This window comes from Streptopelia decaocto, assembly GCF_964273445.1.
Source record: "Streptopelia decaocto genome assembly, chromosome: 5".
NCBI lineage: Eukaryota > Metazoa > Chordata > Aves > Columbiformes > Columbidae > Streptopelia > Streptopelia decaocto.
The window spans coordinates 61,553,677-61,575,145 of record NC_138659.1 but is presented as its reverse complement, the minus strand read 5'-3'; the positions used below and the strand labels follow the sequence as shown (position 1 = coordinate 61,575,145).

The 21,469-nt window shown below is 39.2% G+C and overlaps 1 protein-coding gene across 7 annotated transcripts in view; it reads right to left on the bottom strand.

Annotated features, from left to right (window-relative positions):
* Positions 1-21,469, bottom strand: part of ADD3 (adducin 3) — a 99,681-nt gene that overhangs the window by 35,860 nt on the left and 42,352 nt on the right. Inside the window, exon 3 of one of the 7 annotated variants that reach the window (XM_082054102.1) lies at positions 12,005-12,043. The exons of the other annotated variants lie outside the window; for them this stretch is intronic. The gene's annotated coding sequence lies outside the window, so the exon portion shown is untranslated. The remainder of the gene's footprint in view (positions 1-12,004; positions 12,044-21,469) is intronic. 7 annotated transcript variants of the gene reach the window in all.

Sequence of the window (21,469 nt, the reverse complement as noted above, 5' to 3'; positions counted from 1 at the left end):
GAGAAAGCACTGAAATGTCAGAGTTGTAAAGGGGGATTCATGTCACAATTTGATTATTATCAAGCCTCTTTTACTGCTGGACACAGTTCACCACACTGGTTATTTGTAACAGTATGATAGAAGCAAATATGAACTATTAATTTGAAACTTTAAAGAGACACAATAGACTGTGTCACTAAAACCTCGCTTTAAGAGAAGGTCAGTCACTCACAGGTATCGCATTGGTTTGTTTTTTTCCTTTTCCTAAACTTGTTCCTTTAAAAGAAATTTTTGTTTGCAGTAATTATACTTCATTCTTTTATTTATGTTATTTTTAACAAGTACCTAATTCACTGCAATTTACCAGAAACGGTTTTAAAGCTGAGTTACATTTCGCTCATTTGTAAGTTTTATTTACACATGTAAGTGTACACAAATATTTTCAAACAACATCAAGTTGCACTTCGGAGTGCTGATAGTTGCCATCTCTGCTGGGGCACACAGGGTGAGGGGTCCTATGAAATGATATGGAGTCTGTGGATGGAGGCTATTTCCAATGCAATTGAAAAAAATCACCTCCTTAAATAGAGTAAAAACACCAGAACAGCTAATAAATCATTTGGTAAACTGCAAATAGCTTCCATACTTACTAAACTTGACAAGTGTGTCAGTCCTACCTCACACCCCCTTTTCCTCTGTGTTTCTTTCATCTTCTGTGTTACACTGAAGTTCATGAAAAAGCACAGCAAAAATGAGCTTCATGATGAGAATGTAAGTTTCTCTTGGTTTAAGCTGTTTTTCTACAGCAGCATTAAAATTTCACACACAGGATATGAGATCACTTAAAAATATCTGACCACCGAGCTTAAATAACCTGCTTCTAATCAAAGGCGAGGTTGCTGTCCGGGAAATGTCCTCATAGCAGCAGAAAGTGAAGGAGACTTACAGGAGCTGCCAGGGAAAAGAAAAACTCTCCCCATGGCACATGCAAGAAGCTGCTCCCACACAAAGCACAGATGCACTGAAAAACAATGTTAGAAATGAAGTTACTTCGCCCTCTTTAACATTTTTCTGCTCACTCCCACTTTGCTCCAGGGTAAAAATTCAGATGCCGCTTGCAGAAACCCCCAATCCCACCTCCTTAGGTCAGGGAACACCTCAAACTAATGTCAGGGAGCTTTAACCCCAAATGTATAACTCAGTTTTATTTTAAAACCAGAAATGAAGACATAAGACATAAATATCAGTTTTTGGTAGGAATAACTACTTGCCTTTTTTAGTTTTAAGGATTCTGATGAAACACAAATGCTGCAGCACCAAAGCAGCTTCAACTTGTGGTTTTCATGGTGCAGCTTGAACACAAGTTGGAATGGGAGAGTGGGGCACAGTATTTTCAATTAATCTAGTTTCAAAGATAACTGGGATGTTGCTAATGAAAAATGTAGTATTTTCAAAAATATTGCAACATTAAGACAATAAAAAACTTTTTTTTAAAAAAAAAAAAAAAGAAAAAGAGAGTAAGGGACTTATCTGTGCTTATCTACATAATCACTTGTGGCTAAGTTACCTAAAAATATTTCACGAGTCAGTAGATAGCAGAGAGCCAAATTAAAAGATTACGTTCTGTTAGTACTTATCTGTATTAAGCTGCGAAAGTACGCAAACACAAAACCTCCACACACACAAGCAATGGCTGAAAAATCTCCCTAAATCCTTTGAAAAATATGAAACCTCTGTTTCTCTGCAACAGAAACTAAAGAACTTATATGTAAGAAAAAACCCCACACATAACTGGACAAGCTGATTGCAGTCAAAACCTTTCACATTTTGCAACACACTGCCTCTCCCAGTCCTGCAATGTGAAGCCTCCAGCTTCCTCTGGTGACCTTTTTCTTGGGCTTCCTCTGAACTGCACAGATACTGAGGAAAACAATTTCACTCTTCATGGAGACCTACACAGAGTTACGGAGCAGAAGAAATGAGTTTGTTATGTAAATATATATATATTTTTTAAAATCCCACTGATTTACACCAACGCAGAAGCACCACTCGTGGTTACGAGGACTCCTGGCAATCTGCAAGAGCCCTTCTAGGTCACTGGTACAACACGTGACATTGGATAGCGGGGAAAATGCCTATTGATCCTGGGGCACATCAAAAGCCTTCTTGATTTATGGCAGTTGGATTCTCCTGAGAAATGTCATGGCCAAAGCAGCTGCCTCCTGGGTTTTGCTGGAGGGTCAGAGGCTGCGATAGTGGGCAACCCCAATGATCGACACGAGGCAAATGCTGGATTTTACAAATGTTTGAACGAACAACCAATCTCGTGCATGGCAGCACAGAGCCAAACCTTTTTATAGCCCAAACCCCTGGGAGTTCCACCTCTTCACATCACATCCTGACCTTTACCATCACCGATAGCTCAGTGCAGACCACATGTAAGACCACTGCCATGCAGTGACCATACACAACTGCAGCTCAATGCCCTCCGTAACTCGTAAGCGAGGAATGGGGAACCTGGCCAGCAGCTGATCTCAGTAGGGACATTTGTAACTGGAGACTTGAAGAAAAGATGAACTAGCGCCAGGCCTTTGATCATAAAGTCTTCAGGACAAATTGTATCCTTCTTTATATCATGTACCATACCCTGCACGATTCCCCTCAGTTCATCTTGGGATCTCTGAATCACCCTACTATAATTTTAAATAAGGAACAATAACACAAGTCACATTAATATGCCAATATCAGTCTGACCATGTTAAAATAAGTTGCCTAGCTTCTCAAAAAAGGAATTTCAACAGTTTACTGACAGGTACATACATTTTCATACTAAACAGAAAACAGCAGCATTTCAAAAAAGCTGATTTACAATGAAGTCATAAACTAAGAATGTTTAAGACAGAACAACACAATTGCATCTATAGATTACATATATGAAGGACAAGCATAGTGGGAAGGTTATGTTGTCTTGAGGTTTTTAATCGTAATTTAAAAATTAGTAATTTTAGGGATCAGTGAAAGTGGCAAATGATGCCAGCCAAGCCCAGGCCTGACTGTGCAGCAGGCACATTGCTGACAGAAAGCACCCCAGGCATATTGAGAAAAAAGCAACACATTTACTCTAGTAAATGCTCCAGAAAAAAATTTCTGTAAGTTGAGATGTACAGGGAAGGATCTATTGGTAGGACTCCAACAGCTTATATCAGCAAAGCCATGGCATAGGGGACAAAAACCTGTAAAACCTATTCCCAAATTTTGTTGACAGTGTCTTTTCCCACCTCATTCAAGTCTCCAAAGGATCTTGCTTTTTCATCCATAACCAGAAATAGTTTTGCCTTAACATATGGGGCATTTTTCTCCTCCTTGGTCCATTTGCAAACATAAATGTTAATGTATGTTAAAACATAACATGAGAAAAGTTAACAAACATGCAGAATTTGATTGAGGTTATGGTCCCATACCTAATACATATAAAATTACTGTCTTTAGAGGACTTAAGTACACCTTATGCTACAGTTTTTGTGCTTTCCTGGCTGGCTTGAGGCAATCCTGCCCCTCTCAGCCCACTTGTTTCAGCTCCCCACCTCCCAAAATGCCATCCCCTGGCTGGGCCAGCACACCTCTCTGTGAAGCGAGTGTCTAAACTGGATACACAGAGATCAGGGTTAAAAATAATTTGGGAAAGGAGGACAAGGGAAAGTATGGAGGAGAGAAGGGCCACATGGAAGTTCAGGGGGCAGCCAGGCCCTCCCTTCTTGAAAGTTTAAAAGGCAGCTACTTAATTAGCTGTGTTCAAAGCACGTTGCTTTAATTATCCTTCCCAGGGAAATCCCCAGGATTTACAGTGGTACAGCAACACTGTTTTTGTGTTTATCTACATTGTTAGTATTGTCTTCAGCTTGCTTAAACATCATTTCAAAACCCCAACCAACTATCTAACTAATAAATACAAAAAGTTTAATTTGCAGTCAAAGTTTAACCTATATAAATATGTACATTTATCTCAATTGACTTGACTTGCATTTGACCTGTTTCTCTTCTCTACCACCCTTTGCTCGTGGTACTAGAAAAGCAAATCAGATTCAGAAAGCCAAAGGTCTTCCACACCTTCAGGAATGGAAAATTACTCCACTGAATTTCAAGCACGCCAGTCTGAAGTCAGCAGATCATTCTGAACTCAAGAACAGCACTGAACAGAGCAGCAGACATCCCTGAACAAGTGCAGAAGATTTACTAACAAGAGCTTTGGTAGGACACACAGTGAGGGGTATGGTGAATCAGCATCAAGCACAGTAGAAAGATTAGGTTTTTTTAAAAGCCAAAAGCAAAATTTCTAAGTATTTCATAATTAGGTTACTATTATTTTTCAGTACAAGCAAGCAATTATCTACTTTTATACCATCATTCTCCTCCTCCATCATCACTTGTAAGCACTGAAAGTCTGGATAAAATAAGACACTCCACAACAGACTGCTCCAGTATCGCAGAGCACAGATGCATCCCGGCATGCTGCACAAAATCCTGGGAACTTGCCAACATCTGCAGTGGTTGTTTCTAGAGTGTAAAACCAGCATGACATTGAACACTTCTCCTTGAGATTTAAATTATCCTCTCTTTTGTCCTAAGCAGTTGCATGAAGCATAAATAAAACTGGCAGATTTTCATGTCTAAAGAGAAGCCGATCCAAGGTACAGAGGACAGACTTTCCTGGCAGCCAAGGTGGCATAAACACACCCGATCAACCACAGACAGCTTCAAGAGACCTTCACTTTCCACTAAAGCATCATCATGCAAATGAAGAAAAGCTTCTCCATGATTTCTCTTAGAGGTGAAACAAACCCAGCACTTGAATGAGTTGAAGCACCAGTGACTCAGAAGTCCAGTTGCAAAGACCGCGGTTATAATTTTGAAGGCACGTGCAGCCTTTGATCAGTCACTCACGTAACATGAAAGACTCTCCCTCAAGACTTCTACTGGGGTTTTTTTGTTTGTTTGTAATTTCAAGAATATTCTGAAGCCAACAAACATATTAGATGAATCTGCCTCTTACATAAAACCGTTTCAATTTAATGTATTATGACAAAAAAATCATAAAATAACATAAAAGTTGTTTTATTTGTATTTCCAAAGCTCATTTATAAACCTGGCCTGAAAATGGTATTTGCCTGTTTGCAATTAAACCTGCTTATGTTTATATTGAATATAAGTATCAGCCACGTTACCCATGGGCTGGAGTTCAGAGTCTGAGTGGAGAGAGATGTGGAGATAAATTTTTCTCTCAATTACATCATTATGAATCAAAATCAAATGCTCTAAGAATTAATTAACAATTGCTGTAAAACTGACATTGTGTTCTGAGCTCTGTTGATTATTACTTTTGAATAACTCTTGGAAATCATCCTAGGTAAACACGGTAATTCTGTTTATACCATAACAAAATGACTGATGACACAAAAAATCATCTAACGCTAGACAGGTTGTATCTGCTCGATGAGTGAAAGTAAATTGCACCTTTTCTGTGGCTTTCAGTTATCTTGTTCACTTCTGTGTTGGATTATTTTTTTTAAGACATCTGTGACAACCTAGCATTGCTAGAATTAAGGATCTCTGTATTAATGTAATAATATGTCAAAAAACACCACAAAAGTTGATTAATAAAGTGCTGAATAACAGGTGATAAGGCTCCTGCCAAAGGCTCATTTGTGACAGTTCCACAGACAGGTTGGAATGGACGACACCAGCCCAGGGCAGCCAGAGCTCTGCATTTGCCACAGCGGGGATGCAGAGGAACCGCATCGTTTTTGGAGCTCATTTCCTAATCCAAAAAGGAAAAAAGGAATGTGCAGGACAAAGCTGGTCTCAGGACTCTGGTCTCAAAGGCTCCTGAAGGAGTAGCAGTGGATGCTGCTTTTGGACTTGGGCAGTATTTCAATTTTTAAATTTTATTTATTTATTTATTTTTTAAGATGCATTGTTCTAATTTTCCTAATTTATTGCGTTACTTTGGGCAGGGAGATAACTGGATTTCTATTTTTTTATGTTAATTATTGAGTGATGCTTCCAGTATGCATTGGAACAAGCATTTAAGGTGCCGTTTGTGGGTTGCTGTGGGTTTTTTTTGTTTTGTTCTTTTAAATTCTCTGGCAAATTGTCATGGGATTTTGACTTCTGCCTCATCAGCATTGTGTTCTCTCTCTGTGATAAATTATCAAAACTGATTAGAGTTTGTACTGCTAAGCAGTCAGAAAGAAGTGATGAAACACATGCTAAGTTTTGTGCTATATGAACAGACTTTTTCTTAAGACATCTGGATTCAAATTTGGAAAGCTGGAATTCATAATAAACACTCCTACCTGGTGCACAACCCTTGTCCCCCACAGAGTGCAATTATACAATAACGCTACATGAAACCTGAAGATATGGTTTTGTTATGTCTATCGTGTTTATTTTCATGTTGTAGTCAAAGTGGTTTTTGTAATCAGCTGATGTTGGACTAGAAGACCAAAATGGACGGATCTTTTTCAACTGGTTAATTTTTTTGAAATTATTTTTAACTGTCACATTAATGAGGCACTGAATACAAAGCTTTTAATAATTATATATCTGATATGTAAATAACCAAACATGAAAGACCAAAAGATAAACAAGTAAACATACAAATGCATCCTTTCCTGGCCCCTCTGGTACAGCGCAGCAGGCTCTGGTCATGTCTGGCTGCCCAAAAGTCACTCAACAGCTCTCCTGAGCTAACGCTGCCTTTCACATTTCCATTCTATATTAGAAATAGTGAGTACTCCAAGTCAGCTGTTTCATCCTTGTATGGGACGTACATAAAAAGTGCTGCTTTGTGTATTCTGACAGCACAACCATGAATGCTTTCAAAACTATATCATTTGGAAATGCAACTAATGCCTCTAAGTTAATTCTCTATATTAGATGGGAACATCTTATACACTTAAAGAGGTTTTTCCACTTTTCCCAGCAAGGTATAAAACATTTTAAAATTGAGAATTTAAATCATCTTTGGTTCTGCAAACTTGATCATGAGTTCAATTAATTATGTACACTTATACCAGACTTTGCTCAACTTCAGCATCAAAATCCTACATCTTTCTCTTCTAACCAGATATCAACTTTTGTAATGCGTAAACTAATTATTTTTTACCCTTGTACCAAACCTGGCTTGAAGTAACCAACAGGTTCAAAAGGTGAGGTCTGATTTTCACAGAGCATCAGATCAAGGTACCTGGACCTCTCACTGACTTGCAGCATGAGCCCAGACACAAGCACAGACCTGAGTTCAATCATTTAAGAAAAACTCCCATGAGAATGAGGTTCAACCTATGAACAAGCACAATTTTGCAAACACGGACAGTCGAATGGGAACTTGGATAATCATATAGAAGAGCCAATATTTCTCTTTTAATAATAAGCAGTGTTTGTGCCTGTGGTGGTAGTACTTCCTGAAATGTGATCAAAGCAATAGATACGTTTGGAAATTTAAATTTGTAGTATTAAAATAGCATAAACTCTCAACGAGTGCCAAAGGCCTAGCCAATGTTAAAAGTGGTGTCAATAAATAGCACAAGTTCATACTTCTGAGAGGAGATAAGCATTCAAAATTCCCCAAGTGCCAGCGAATGATGACCCGAAAAGAGTTAGTTGTCCCTGAGCAATAGAAGCACTCAGCAGAATTGGGAAGAGTAGCTTGACTTTTTTTTTCTTTTATGCTGTGTTCTTCCATTTCCAACTGCATCCTTATCACTAACAAAAAGATATGCAGATAATGATATTCAAGTGACTCTATGTAAACAACAACAACAAACAAACAAATACCACAAACCCATATCTTCATTGTTATTCTTGCAGCACATCTGACATCCTCAGTACAACCATGACAAATGCTAGGTCAAAAAAAACCCTCCACACAAAAAAAAACCCAAAAAAACAAAAAAACAAAAACCACACCACAAAAATCAGCACAAATTGTTGCATAGGCTCAGAGTATCTGTTAAGAAATATAGCTGCTCTGAAACATTTAAAGAGAATACAAAAGAGCCTCTACAATAGTATAACCTTTGCCTCTGTCTGCTAGCATCACAGTTTACACAGTTTCCATGGAAACCCTCTGCAAACATATGAATGTGCTTGTTGCATTAGATGTTGAACAGCAAATCCTTTGTGGCAACTCTGGAGGGCCATGGCCAGTGCCAACCTCCTGGCGGAATAATGCCCTTCACTATGCCCTCCCCAGCAGGCTCATGACACACTCGCTCACATGGCACAGCTGCTGCCATCGCTTGTTTTTCCTCAAGTGATATAAAAAGCCCACAACATTTTTAAAAAGGGTGCACATCCTAACTATTAAATATTTCTTCCTGCATGGAGAACACATTTCTTGTTCCCGTCAAACTGATGGCAAAATCTCCAGCACTGGACCCTCGGATGCAACGAAGAGCTGCAGGGTGAGGGCACTGACTGGGAGGCTTCCAGTCAGGGTGCTGGGGAATACATTTACATAATGAGGAGGCAACTGCCCAAGAAAGAGGACGCCATGATTCTTCTTTATTACATATTTTCAGAAAAACATATTAAAAAATATACATAAAATTCTCAGCATGTGACAGATACACTAGTCCAGAAGAGAAAACTAGTTTCAACACCTTGTTGTTTCTCATCTTGGAAAAAAACCCAAACAACTGATCTACAAATAACTCACATACTGGATGGGCTCCTCCTCCAGTCCCAGAGGCAGGAAAATTCTACCCAAGACAGTATGAAATGCCATCAGGAAGGCTGGTTTCTTTTTGTTGTTGTTAAGGGTATGTGTGCAATGAAAGCTGAGGGACTAAGAAACTAGTCTCCGTTCTGCAAAGGAGGAGCTACAGGCAAACACCTGAATGTTGTGTCCCATCTAACTTTCCTCAAAAATATATGTCTACTCTGCAGCTCTGCATATTTTACCAGCATTGAAATAAGAGTGATGATAATAAAAGTGCACCTTTAAGACTAATGGCACATATAGCTGGAGTGTACGTTATTTGTAGATTAAAGCATTCCCCTGTATCCTTATTCTGAAACAAATTCCTAGTACAGCAAGTTTGATTCTAATTTCTAATATATCAATGGCATTAATTAATCTAATTGCTTACAGATGTGCACAGTCTCAGGAAGAACAACAGCTCCAAAGGCTGCATGTTCAAGATAAAATCAGGTCAGCAGACTCCACATGGGGGGTGACAGCCTGCCTGTCCCCTTCTACGTAGAACTGGGGAGGTCGGCACCTTTTTGCTTGTGACTGGACAGCCCACCTGCAATTCTGCCAGTTCCAGATGCTTCCACAGTCACAGTGACAAAAATCAATGATGTAATTGCTTTGTCTTAAAAGCTGTAGAATGAAGGAAGATAGATTTTTGTAACAGGAAGAAAAAAAAAACCACAAACAAAACACTTATTTTGCCAACACTCTGTTTCTATGTTTGTTTATTTCCCTTTCACAGGGGACAGCCCTGAGGAGAAGCTCCAAGCTCCCTCATGGCCATCCTCACCTCACAGCCACCACCAGCTCAGGCCCCCACACACCGGCCACCAAATTAGCTCTGAGGGCGGTCAACCTCTCCCTTTTAGCTTCGCCAGCACAATGAAGTAATGAGGAGGTCAGCCGCAGCCCCGTTGTTCTAACGTTCTAATAGCCCATTGTTCTCTTGAGTTGCGTCTGCGAGATAAAACACCAAAAAAGCCGGCATTTCCTGAGGGGAAGCGAATTCCCACCGTGTGTTGCAGGACGTGGGCCAAGGGTTTGGCTTCACAGGGGCCAGCCAGCCCCACGACTCGGCAGGGAGACAGTGGGTTTGGTTTTGTTAGCGGGTGGGTTGCAGGAACATCTGCGCAGTGAAGCGGCGGTGTGGCTCTTGCCCATCACCGCCCACGGGCCCTTCCCTGCCAATCCATGCACGCTATAAAGATACTAAACTGACAGTCCCACAGCTAAAGTTAGGCTCCTACCTGATCATTGTTTATGATCTGCTCCCTGCCCTAAATTGTAGAAGGATTGTAAGTACAGTGGCTGCTACTGAGCTGTGGTTAAGTTTCCCAGGAGCAGGGAGCCACAGTGGTGGGGCTGGAGCACCCCCAGTGTCACAGCGTCACGTCCACCATGCTACAGGTACTAATGCTCAGGTAATGGGATGGGAGAAAGGACACAGACAGAAAGTATTCCAATGATGCATGAAATGTTAAGATTGAGAAGTCAGTAATTTTATATTTTCACCACATCCTATTGTCCAGTAAAGAAGTGCACTGAACATCATTAATGTCCCACTAATGAGACATCGTCTGCCCAGAACACAGCAATAATGAACGTGAGCTCTGTTTCCACCAAATCTACCAGAAAGATTTGTAAGGGTCTGCCTTCCCGCTGACACGAACACATGACTCCCATTAGCCTTAATAAAAGATGAGTGCATTCAGTGGGAGAGAAATTTCCCAAGGTTGCATAACTGAACTGTGGCATGCTGCAGACACAGTATAGACCGCTAAGGGAAAGGTTAGCCACCCCAAAACTACAGCGACTGGCCAAATTCCTTCAGAATTTGCCCATTAATTTGTTCAACTTTTATCATAGTTAGCACTTCCTTGCTTTAGGCCAGTGAAAATATTCAGAACTTTTCTTATGGCAAAATTACGGAAAAGCAAATCAGCTCCTATTTTTAGGCTGAAAAACATAACTCCAAATACGCACTTTCTTTTTATCTGAATGTGTTATCACTTTATACTATTCTTGACTCCATGGTGCATAAATTCTTACTTCTGTAACAATGCAAATCTGTTGACAGGATGATAGGTTAAAGTTTATCTTTCACGCTGCTTCCCTTGCACCAGTCAGAAAAATCTAGTTCTGTCAATTTATGTCCCTTTGAGTGCTCAGCGAGGCGAGGAAATGGAGTGGAATGCCAGAATGTGGAAACAATGCAAAAAAACCTAATGCCAGAACTGAATATCTGACTCCTAGGCTAAGCTCTGCATGACCTCACAAAACTTACAGATTAATACTGCGTATCTCAAAACTGTGTTTAAGAAAAACCTTAATTCCAGATGTTGAAAGTATGATTAACCTACTGAAAGTTAGAAACTTTTTCTCCACCTTTTCTCCCCAGTTCAACTTTATGTATTTTAAAATACTTGGGTGTCTTGCCTTTTTTTTTTGGGGGGGGAGCGGGGAGGGGGTTGGTTTTATTTTGGTCACCATAAAATTGAATTTCATAGGAGTTTAAAAATAGTTGGTCATGTGTTTATCATAAAAAAAAAATAAAAAACCAAAAAACCAACGATCTGATGTAATCCAAGATATTCAATGCTATTATAGTATATATTAATGAAGGCTGCTTCACACAGTCTGTTATAGCTTATCTCGCTCCGCAATGACTAATACAGGAGAATATCTAGTCTGCGACAGTTTATACACACGATAAAAGTGCATCAGCACACATACAGAAGTTGAACTAGTTTGATACAATAAGCTGAGACAGGGAACCACAGTGCAACAAGTGCTGTAGCTGTATGACCAGTGCTGCGCTGTATTTCAGATCCACGTGTTAAAGTGTATTTTCCAATTCAATCAAGATTACCTACCTATTTGTATGCAGCTGTAAAAACAAATAAACAAACCCCAAACCAACAAACAAAACAACCAAACCCAACCACAAAACCAAAAATATTTGCTTTATTCTATTTCATAGAACTAAAAATTAAACCTTGAATGCCAGTAGAGCAAACTGTGGTACTGCACCACAGCAGAATCAACCCTGGGCCCGGTGTGGTTGTTCTCACTGTAGCTGCCAACATATACTCAAAACTCTGAGCCCAGTTTTAACGAAGCTAGCCTTCTCCTTGACTTAAGCAGAAGCAAAATCAGATCACATATTCCTCAAAAAAATGTAATATACAAAGAGATAACTGATTTATGGATAACACACATACTAACTACACTGGAAAACCCCATTCAAACACAGAAATTGTAACTCACCAGTCATGTCACGACATTGACGATAAAAATCATGCAAGCCTGAAACAGAAGACAATCAAAATACAAGACAACTTTCTGCAGCATCCATCCCCAGCCATTCTGTCAAATACACAACGGCAATAGCACAAAGCATCTTTATGACAGGAATAAAAGGCTCTTTAAATGCCTCTTTTATTTTTATTGAATGAACCCACTCTTACACAAAGTTCACGCAACGATGTCTCGAGCTTTAGTGCTGCCAAATCTTGTATCTGATTAGTCAGCTACGGTTTGTAAGTCACACACAGAACAATCTGAAATATTTATTAATTACATGAAATTCATGTAGCAAGTTGAGTAGTTGATTAAGACACTGAACTTTTTAGTACGTTGAGATATGTAGTTGTCAGGAAGACAAACATCTTTTTGATGTTTCACCATAACTGACCAAACACTTCTCAGTTTCAAGTCACTGACAAAAGCTGAGGGAGTTAAGAACCAAAGCCACAGACTCCTCCCAGCTACAGCATTAGCATTTTGTGTGGTTGACTCTTCTCACAGAATTAGTAATCTTTACTAACAGTGTTCCTCACTCCAAGGAAGCACAGTGCACCACACCTCCCAATTGTTTTAGAAGTACATGTATACAAAGACCATAGCTGAAAAAGATATCATCAGATGTGGCGAGTCCAGAGAAATCTTGTCCTAAATATTTTTCGGGTTTATTCATGAGAAAAGGGTGGAGTAAAAAACCACAGCTACAAGATTCACAAACATGAACTCATTTACAGGTTTGCAAAGCAAATCATGCCACCAACCTGTCACGTAACCCATAGGAAAATGCAGCTGCAGACTCTGTGGATCAAGATATTCACTGCTGGATAAAATTAGATTGCCCAGCTACTATATCAGTTCTAAAAAAACGGTTGGGTTTTTTGCCACTTTAAATCTTTCAGCCAGACAGGCACTAGATTCAAGTGAACTAAGAAATAACGTAAAGCCAGAGCAGAAAGCAACCAGTTTCTAAACTTTAACACCTTCTTGCACTCTGGTGCAGTTAAGAGCCCTGTTCTCACGCATTGTTTAGTGCCTTAAAATGGACACAGTTGGTTACTGGCCATAAAAACAACTGGAGCTCTATAATTTCTTAAATATTTACTAATAAGTTATACCAGAGTACAAAACCCAGAGCTGTGTTCCTGATATTCAGACCTTTCTGTCAAAACAAACTGACAAAAAGATCTGGTAAAACACACCAGAAAGGTTTTACACTTCGATTTAAAGTACAGATCTGCCTTTTTTTTGTCCTCCCTCAAACACCACCCACTCTTCCAAACAAAAAAGTCATCCAATGTTGCACAGGAATTTTAATTGTTTCCATAACTTCTGCTACCTGCCAAAAAAGTACTCAGCATGACATACACAGGACAGGGTGCCTATGATACATGTATATTTAAAATAAAAGATGAACATACATATATACACACACACATATATACATATGTATAACATATGACAACTTTTGTATAGCTATAAAAACTAGAAGCCTTTGAAAGAATCAGCCTTTATTCTTTGAGTAACAGCCACGGTTCAAGCATACTTGACTCTCTGGCTCAGTTTTACAATTGAGTTACTACAGCTGAACTTCCTGCGTGCCATGTGAGCCGGGCTTGGTTTGGTGTCTCCTTGCGCACTATTAGCCCTGACAGATGCAAGTTCACAGCAGAAATCCCTTTCATGAACGGCCCGACGAGGATGCGCTCTTTTGTATCTGCTGCACATAGAGTGACACATGTCCCTGCAGCCGCCTCTGCCAGAGCTTGGCTGATGTGAACGCTGTGACTGAAAGCCTGGCTGCTTTCGAGAGTTGTGTAACTTCTTATTTTCTAGGGGTTTTTTTGGTGTTGTTTTGGGTTTTTTATTTATTTATTTATTTATTTTAAGACCTTGGTCTGTCAGCCCTTCCTCACTCTGCACAGTATAAATAATGGCCCTGGTTTCAGTGGGACCTTTGAAATACTCATCTTGTGGTAGAAGGAATTGCACAACATAAGCTGGTGGGGACATTTTCAGCATAATTGTACAACTTCATTTATTATAGTTATTAGGACCAGGTCTTAAAACAACAACAAAAAATATCTAGCGTCTGTTTAAACAAACAATCAGTTCTATGAATCAGACTATTTATAAACATACAATACGCAATTTCTGTGTATCAGTAAAATCCTTAGGATATTTGTAGATATTTTAGCAAAAGAGCTTATAGATGGTCCCCTGACTAAAATGCGTGACAGTACAAACCTGCTAGTAGGGGAGGCCGAACAATTTCCATTAAAAAAAACGTGCATTTAGAACAATTTAGTAAACAAGTGAAAAAATATCTGTGGGATTTACAGGGTGGAAGCTAGAAAAATATTATCTTCGACAACAGACGCTACACGTTTTTCCAGTGATTTTACAACTAAAACCAACAAGCTGCAGCTTCTAAAATCATTAGAGCTCAGAATGTACTTTTGACAGCAGTTTTTGATTTGTGATGGGTGGTTTGTTTTCGCATTGTTAGGGGCTGGGTGAAGCCTCAGGCAGACATGCAGCCCTGTTGATAACATGCGTATTTTCCAACTCCGTGATATATTTCCCATAACTGCTGGCCTGGAACACAACTTTCAGCAACTTCACTGTTTCACTTTTGGCGAAAGCAGCATCAGTCCATTTGGTATAATAGCTCCAAGACTAGAGATGAAGACAACCATTTTCAGAATGGATTAGTGTCAACGCTCAGCTTCAGAGGACTATTTTCAGAAAACACTAACTTGCTTTCAGAAAGCCAAATCTCCTCCTAACAGATTTTTTTCAAGCTAGAAATCCAAAGTCAGAAAATACTTTTGGAAGGTGCAGCTGAAATCTGAATACCAACATCAACAATGCTGGTTGTTACAGCGTAGGAGAGGTTTTACTTTGTATGCAAATCCTAATAAGTGGACATATTTCAGTACTTTTGCACCACTACCGCTGAGGTCTGTGCTGTTTTCAAAGCCTAAAAAACTTGCCTTTCACAGCTGCAAAGGAAATGACAACAGAAGGAAAACACAGCCAGTGTATATCAGCAATTAATTCCATCCACAACTGCCCAGCTGTTTGCTCATGGAGGAACTGGACTGTTTCCTCTCTGAGCTTTTGCCACTGAAAGCTGATACGGCGCTTTCAGAGACACGGGCTGTGGGTAACGTGTTAGGAATGTGCGCAGGATCGCATGGAGCTGGACAAGAAGAAATGAAATCCAGACCAGCGAGCTGTGTGTGATGAGGATAAAGTTATCTGGGGGAGAGGGCAGCGGGAGGGGGACAGGATGGGGAGCTGCTGGCAAAGCCAGGCTTAGCGCGCAGGACAGACACTACTGTCACTGCCAGAGACCAGGTGGGACAGTCGCAGAGACCCTTGTGTCTATATCAGCTCTGCAAGATGTTTTTACCTTGACTGATGCCAAACAGGTAGATTTGGGGGCACTTCACAAAATCTGTTACTGTTACTTAAGATCAGCGCTTTCACAACGAAGTTGCTGGGGACTTGGCTCCACGTACACTAGAGTAAGACTTACTGCTAAGTAATTACTACTTCTTGTTAAGGAATCTTACCAATACTTGCAGCCCTGAAGCTCCAGAACTTAAGGCAGAATTCAGCTCTTTAGAGTCTTTCCTATGCACACAATCCTCTAAAGCCACACTTAGGATTTCAGGAAAGGCATCGGGTATATATTAACAAGAGGAACATGCTATCGGTAGCATCTACAAACCCTGCCCTGCCAAGCACCTGGAAATATCATCCCACTCTGGAAAAAACTCACAAAGCTACATGCAAAGTTCATATTTTTCCTGTAACATATTTAAAAAACAAAAATGTGTATTTTTTCCTTCCTCAACTCATTTAAAAATTCCAAATTATCCATATGGATACCTTATTGCTGGGTAAAGCCACACACAGCAAGCCTCTTTTAATATATATTACTACCATTTTTTCTTCAGCTGCACCACCACCAGTTAAAAAGAGCTCCTTTGATCTTTAGTAGCAGCAGATCACCTTTTGACTTGCTGGATCACACAACCAGAGGCAACAGCTCATGCTGTACAGGTATTCAGAATAATAACACTAATAACAAAATATTTGCACTTGACAACTTTCAAGACCAGTACCTAAGGTAAGAAGTAAATATAGAAGGGCTATTCCCACTACAAAAAGGCATGCTGAAGTACCGTCTTGTGTATTTTGCTGAATAAATAGAGCCTGCTAAAACTACAGGCTTGCGTCCCAGTGTGTGGAAAGAAAAACACTCTGCAGAAATAAGATTGATACTGTGTCCATATAGTAATGAAACTAAAGTGAGAACAATATTGTTTTAGCAAACAAGATTGATGAGATATCTAAACATTACCTTTTTAAATACAGACCATTAAAGATTAGACCTATGCTTCTGGAAGACTGGTATAATCCATGAAATACCTACACAAGCGTGTAGCATTATCACAGGGAAAACACAAAAGCAGAGGACTTTCGGTAATTTACAGTTTCCCAAGGAAAGTAAACCCAAATCTTATGGTTGGCTGGGAAGTATGAATTTGTATGAATTGGTTACAATACCTTCTCTTTTTACTCTCTTGGAACCAATGACTCAATAACGGGTAAACAGAAGCAGCAGAATTTCTTTAAGTCAGAAGGATAGCACACTTTAGACTGCAAGTAATCTCACTATACTGTTGCAGGAGTAGTTCTACTGCTGCTTGAAAGCAAGAACCGCACTCATCATTCTTCCCATAATTTCACTTCAAGCTGCTCAACATCAGGCAAATCCACTGGGGGATGATTTTGTACATCGCTTACTGTATGCCACAGCAAAACCTGACTTTCTCACATATTAAACGCATACACAGAAAGCTTCTGTATGTGATGAATCCAGCTTTACTTTGGGATAGAAGGCACAGGGGGAAGGATGGGGAGGCAAGGGACACAGCCGAGCTGCACTGAGCAGTCCCACCACCTCCAAGGCACACAGGCCAGTGCTCCAAGGTTGTTAGTTCTTTTCATATGAAGGGCTGCAATACAAACAATATTACTTATATATTACTTATCTTAAATATTGGACAATACAAAGCAAAACTATTTGAACATCAAAACAAAAAGGAATTTTTAATCTAAAATTCCCAGAAGGATAAAAGGCTTGATTAAACCTACCTCAAAACCTAAGATATTTCAGCAAACTACAGATAAAATGACTGTCACTCCACCCATACTTATTAGAAGGGGTATTAAATCAGCAGTTATTGATTTGAAGACTGCTTCTCTGGCTCAGTTTTCAGTCACATTTTGCTAGAAGGCTGTGAAAATGTTGATAGATGATAAAGTGACAACAGAGTAAGTTTCACTGCATCAGTAAAACTCAGGTGAGCACTACAAAAATAAATCATTCAAGTGAATCTTACAGGTGTATGTGTGCCAACTGGCTGACTAAACATGGCTGTTACTGACTAGTTTCTTCTTTATTTTTCTCCAGAGCAAAATTATTGCTTGTGCAGCAAACCTATCCAGGATCTATGCAACACAAAAGCATGGAAGACACGTCCCAGAAATAAATACCACAATTCTTCTGCTCTTAAGGATTTACCATTTAAATTTAGGCATGATGCTTCAACCTGAAGATAAATTTAAGTGACTAAGGCTAAAATTCACACAAAGAAAGGGTTGCAAGCCTGTGTACCACTTACATATCCTAAAATAGACTCGCGGGTGAGGGCAGTAGTGAGGTTTTAAGTGGTACACAGCTCTCAGATTTGCTACACAGCAAAAGAATTTAGCACTAAAATAATGTAAAAGAGGTTTAGAAAATCCCCAGTTTCCACATTCAGGAAGTTGCATTTACTCCTGCAGAGAAAGGAGCTGCACAAATGAACAGGCAATACATATCGCACACCTTGGATTAATTACTGAAATATGGAAGGTGCTTGAGAGTGTCTAGAAATACTTACATTACATAATGGGTAAGGATAAATAGCATTACCCGAACTTGCAAGAGGAGTTTAGTGGGTGAATTACCAAATTTAATACTTAATTGGTAAATAACGTGTGAGTTACTTGGGATGACTTCAGTTTTTCTCTCTCTGGAATTTGAATCAGGAACAAAATTGCCCAACATTTAAAGGTTCCCAGTCTGGAAGGAAAATTCCTAAGCCTTAAAGTAATAGTTTTCATTTATCATTCATATCATGTATGAACTACTGAAACTTAACATTTTCACGTTCAACATTTATGTTCAGGAATTCATTAGGTCCTAGAGTGCTATTCTTTTTGCCTAACTTTAAATATTTACATAACATTTGAATTAATTGTCTAATTAAAGTCTCACTCTAGGATGAAGTGAATAATTTTCTAGACTTCATTGCCTGCGCCATAGACTTACAGTGATTGCAACAGAGGCACATAATTCACAAGCAGACATCCCCATAGCTGACATCAGGTTACGCAAGACTCATACCGCTCTAAACACTTGCAAGCTACATGCAAGACTGAGGAAACACATAACAAGAGATCACTTTGCTGCTTTAAATACCAAGGGCAAACAGTGGCCTACTCGTTAAACTCCTGCAACCTGCACAGCCCAACAGCACCTTTTGGCATGTGTTTTTTCTATGCATCTCACCATCTTCAGAGGAAAAGGGTCTTTTCCATTGCTCCGGTCAACAAGCCATGTTACACACTCATTTTCTGCACTGCAGCACAACACAGTAGAAAACGAGTACCTAGTGGTACCAATCAAAAGCTGAAATCTGGCAACAGTGGTGTGAATGTAGACTAAAATATGCTGTGAGAAAATGTCACCAGGCACAAACAAGCTTTCAGAATACCAAGTGCAGGAACCGCTAACATAACAAACATTAAGTGAAAATACACGTCTGATTCCTTAAAAATATATAAATAAAAAACCCTGTCAACATGCAGGGAAGAGAGTAGGAGGAAAAGTGAGGGGAGGAGTAGATTTAGATTTTCTTGGGTTTGTGATCAAAGTACAAATTTACTTGATTAGGAAAACGAACATCCATGGAGACTACTACAAAGCAAACAAGTTTAAGCAGAAGTCATGTTTACTGAGTTCCAAAAAGGATTTTTAAAGCAACTGGAATGCTTTCCTTCCTGTTCCCAGTAAATACTTGGAGCTAACGTACGTTTCAAAGATTGTCTTCTGTATTTTACTATTGCTGTCAAGAAAAACAGATGAGCCAGAGTTAGCAAATGCATTATACACCTCACACTTCTGGACCTCAACATGGTACTGAAGTCTTCACATTTCAATACTAGCATGACACGTCAATAAGCAAAGTACTCCTTTATACTAGAAATTCTTTAACAGTCCATGTTGAAAGCTGAGTTAAAGCAACGACAAACCAGCCTGCTACAAGCACCTTGCTAAACTCACTGCAATACAGAGTTTACAGCTGATCTGAAGTCTGTTTGGTAAAAGCTAATTTAAACTCGCCTCCATACACCACAGCTAGATCTTCTGGGGCACGATTCATGGCAAAAAATGCAAGATCGTAAGTTATGGTGAAGATGAAAGGATTTTTGAATACTTTTCTAGATCATGCAAGCTTATCAGCACCCACCTACGAACATATGCTTTCTTCCATATGACACAAGTCTGCAAAATAACAATGGTGCAAACTCTGTGTTTTATGTTTTATAGAGAACAGCATAAAATTATCTACAGTGCACCTCCCCAAAACCTGAAGGACAGATTAGGTCAAAGAGGTAACCTGACCTCTTTGGTAGCCTTTCCTCATCTTATGATTCCTTGGTACAAAACACACAGCTGACAGATGCAGAAGACCTTTCAGCTGGTAGCCAAATAAATCTGTTTCACTTCAAAGCTATTTCACCATCATTAAGGTATTAACTTTTTTTTAACAAAGATCAGTGTTGAGGTTTTTTTTTTCCCCAGTTTCTTATCTTTTCAAAGATTCACAGGTCATTAGCAACTTTATGCACAACTGGTCAAATGCAAGTTCTTCCTGCTTAGGAAAAGTAGCTAAAAAAAGTCCTCAGAGCACACAGCCTTATTACTTTGTGCAACTGTTCACTCCTTTAAGGGAGATGTCATTGCAAAAGTGTACAAAATACTTTTTGTCTTCATCAGGTCTTTTACTCTTTTGCAGAAAATGTGAAGTTCATAAAGTGCCCATTTCCTCCTTCAGTTCATAAATTCACACACTTATGATCAACTCTTGAGAAAAAAAAAAAAGTTCAATTCCAATGTGAACTTTTTACACTGAAGAAACTTAAAATATATTCAATCCACATACAAAGTCAGACACCTTAAACAGGCTGTACCTATGGAATAACTCACAAGAACCCACTATTAGTTCAAAGCACCTTTTTTCCTGAACTTTTGTATCTGATGCACAGAAGACACTACACCTTACTTGGTTTGTATCCTCTTATCATGAGTTGTGTGTCACTAGCAATAAAAAAAGAACCACATCCATCCAGTCTGGTGTGTGCCAATCACATCTGAAGACAAGAGAAAATTCAGACTGGGCAGGTTTCATAGGAGTTGACTTATTGACCACAGCACATCTGCCACAAACAAAGCTTTACCTGCATCTTGTGGTCAGAACCTGACCAAAGGTGACCAAATATTCACATCTAAATTAATGTATGTTAGCAGTCACAGATTTTGACCACAGACATTTAGTGTGCTTGCTGCAACACAGTTAATTTCAGCCCACTGCTTCTTATGATCTAATTCTTTATTGACATTCATCCAATTTAACAAAAGGTTACACGGTGGTATAGTAATACTGTTTCTACTTATTAAGTATAGTCTTCACGATGTTACATAATTATAGAACAAATAATTGCTTTTTTGCATTTTACATTTGAATTAAATTACATTTCATTTCCATTTCTGCAAACTGAAGAGAAGGAAAAAGAAGTGACCCCATTAACAGCATGTCCACCATAAGGCTAAATACCATCTATTTGAAGTGTACACGTGTGCTGTTCTCCAAACACGAGATAATGTATGTGCACGTTTACAATTCTGTGGTTTTTATTTGTTTCCAGTCACACATACCAACTCGTCTGTACAGACCTGCTGGTCTGTGGGACCCTGACTGTTTCTGGAATGCTTTTAATATATTGAAATTGCGTTTGCCTATTTTCCTGACTCTGATCCCGAGTAACAGACCACAGTTGCCAGATCAGTGTTGTCACATGCAGCTACCTTAAGATCACTTGGGCAAATGATACCTACTCCTGGCAATTTGAATATTTTTTTTAGGTTCTTAAAAAAAAAAAACCAAACAAACAACCAACCTATATGTTAAAAAAAAAATTAAAAATCTACCAACATTTCAATTTGAGACCAGTTCTTAAAATACCACCTATGGAGCAAAGTTCCTGCATGAAAATCATAAAATCTTGCAGGAAAGTCAACTTGGA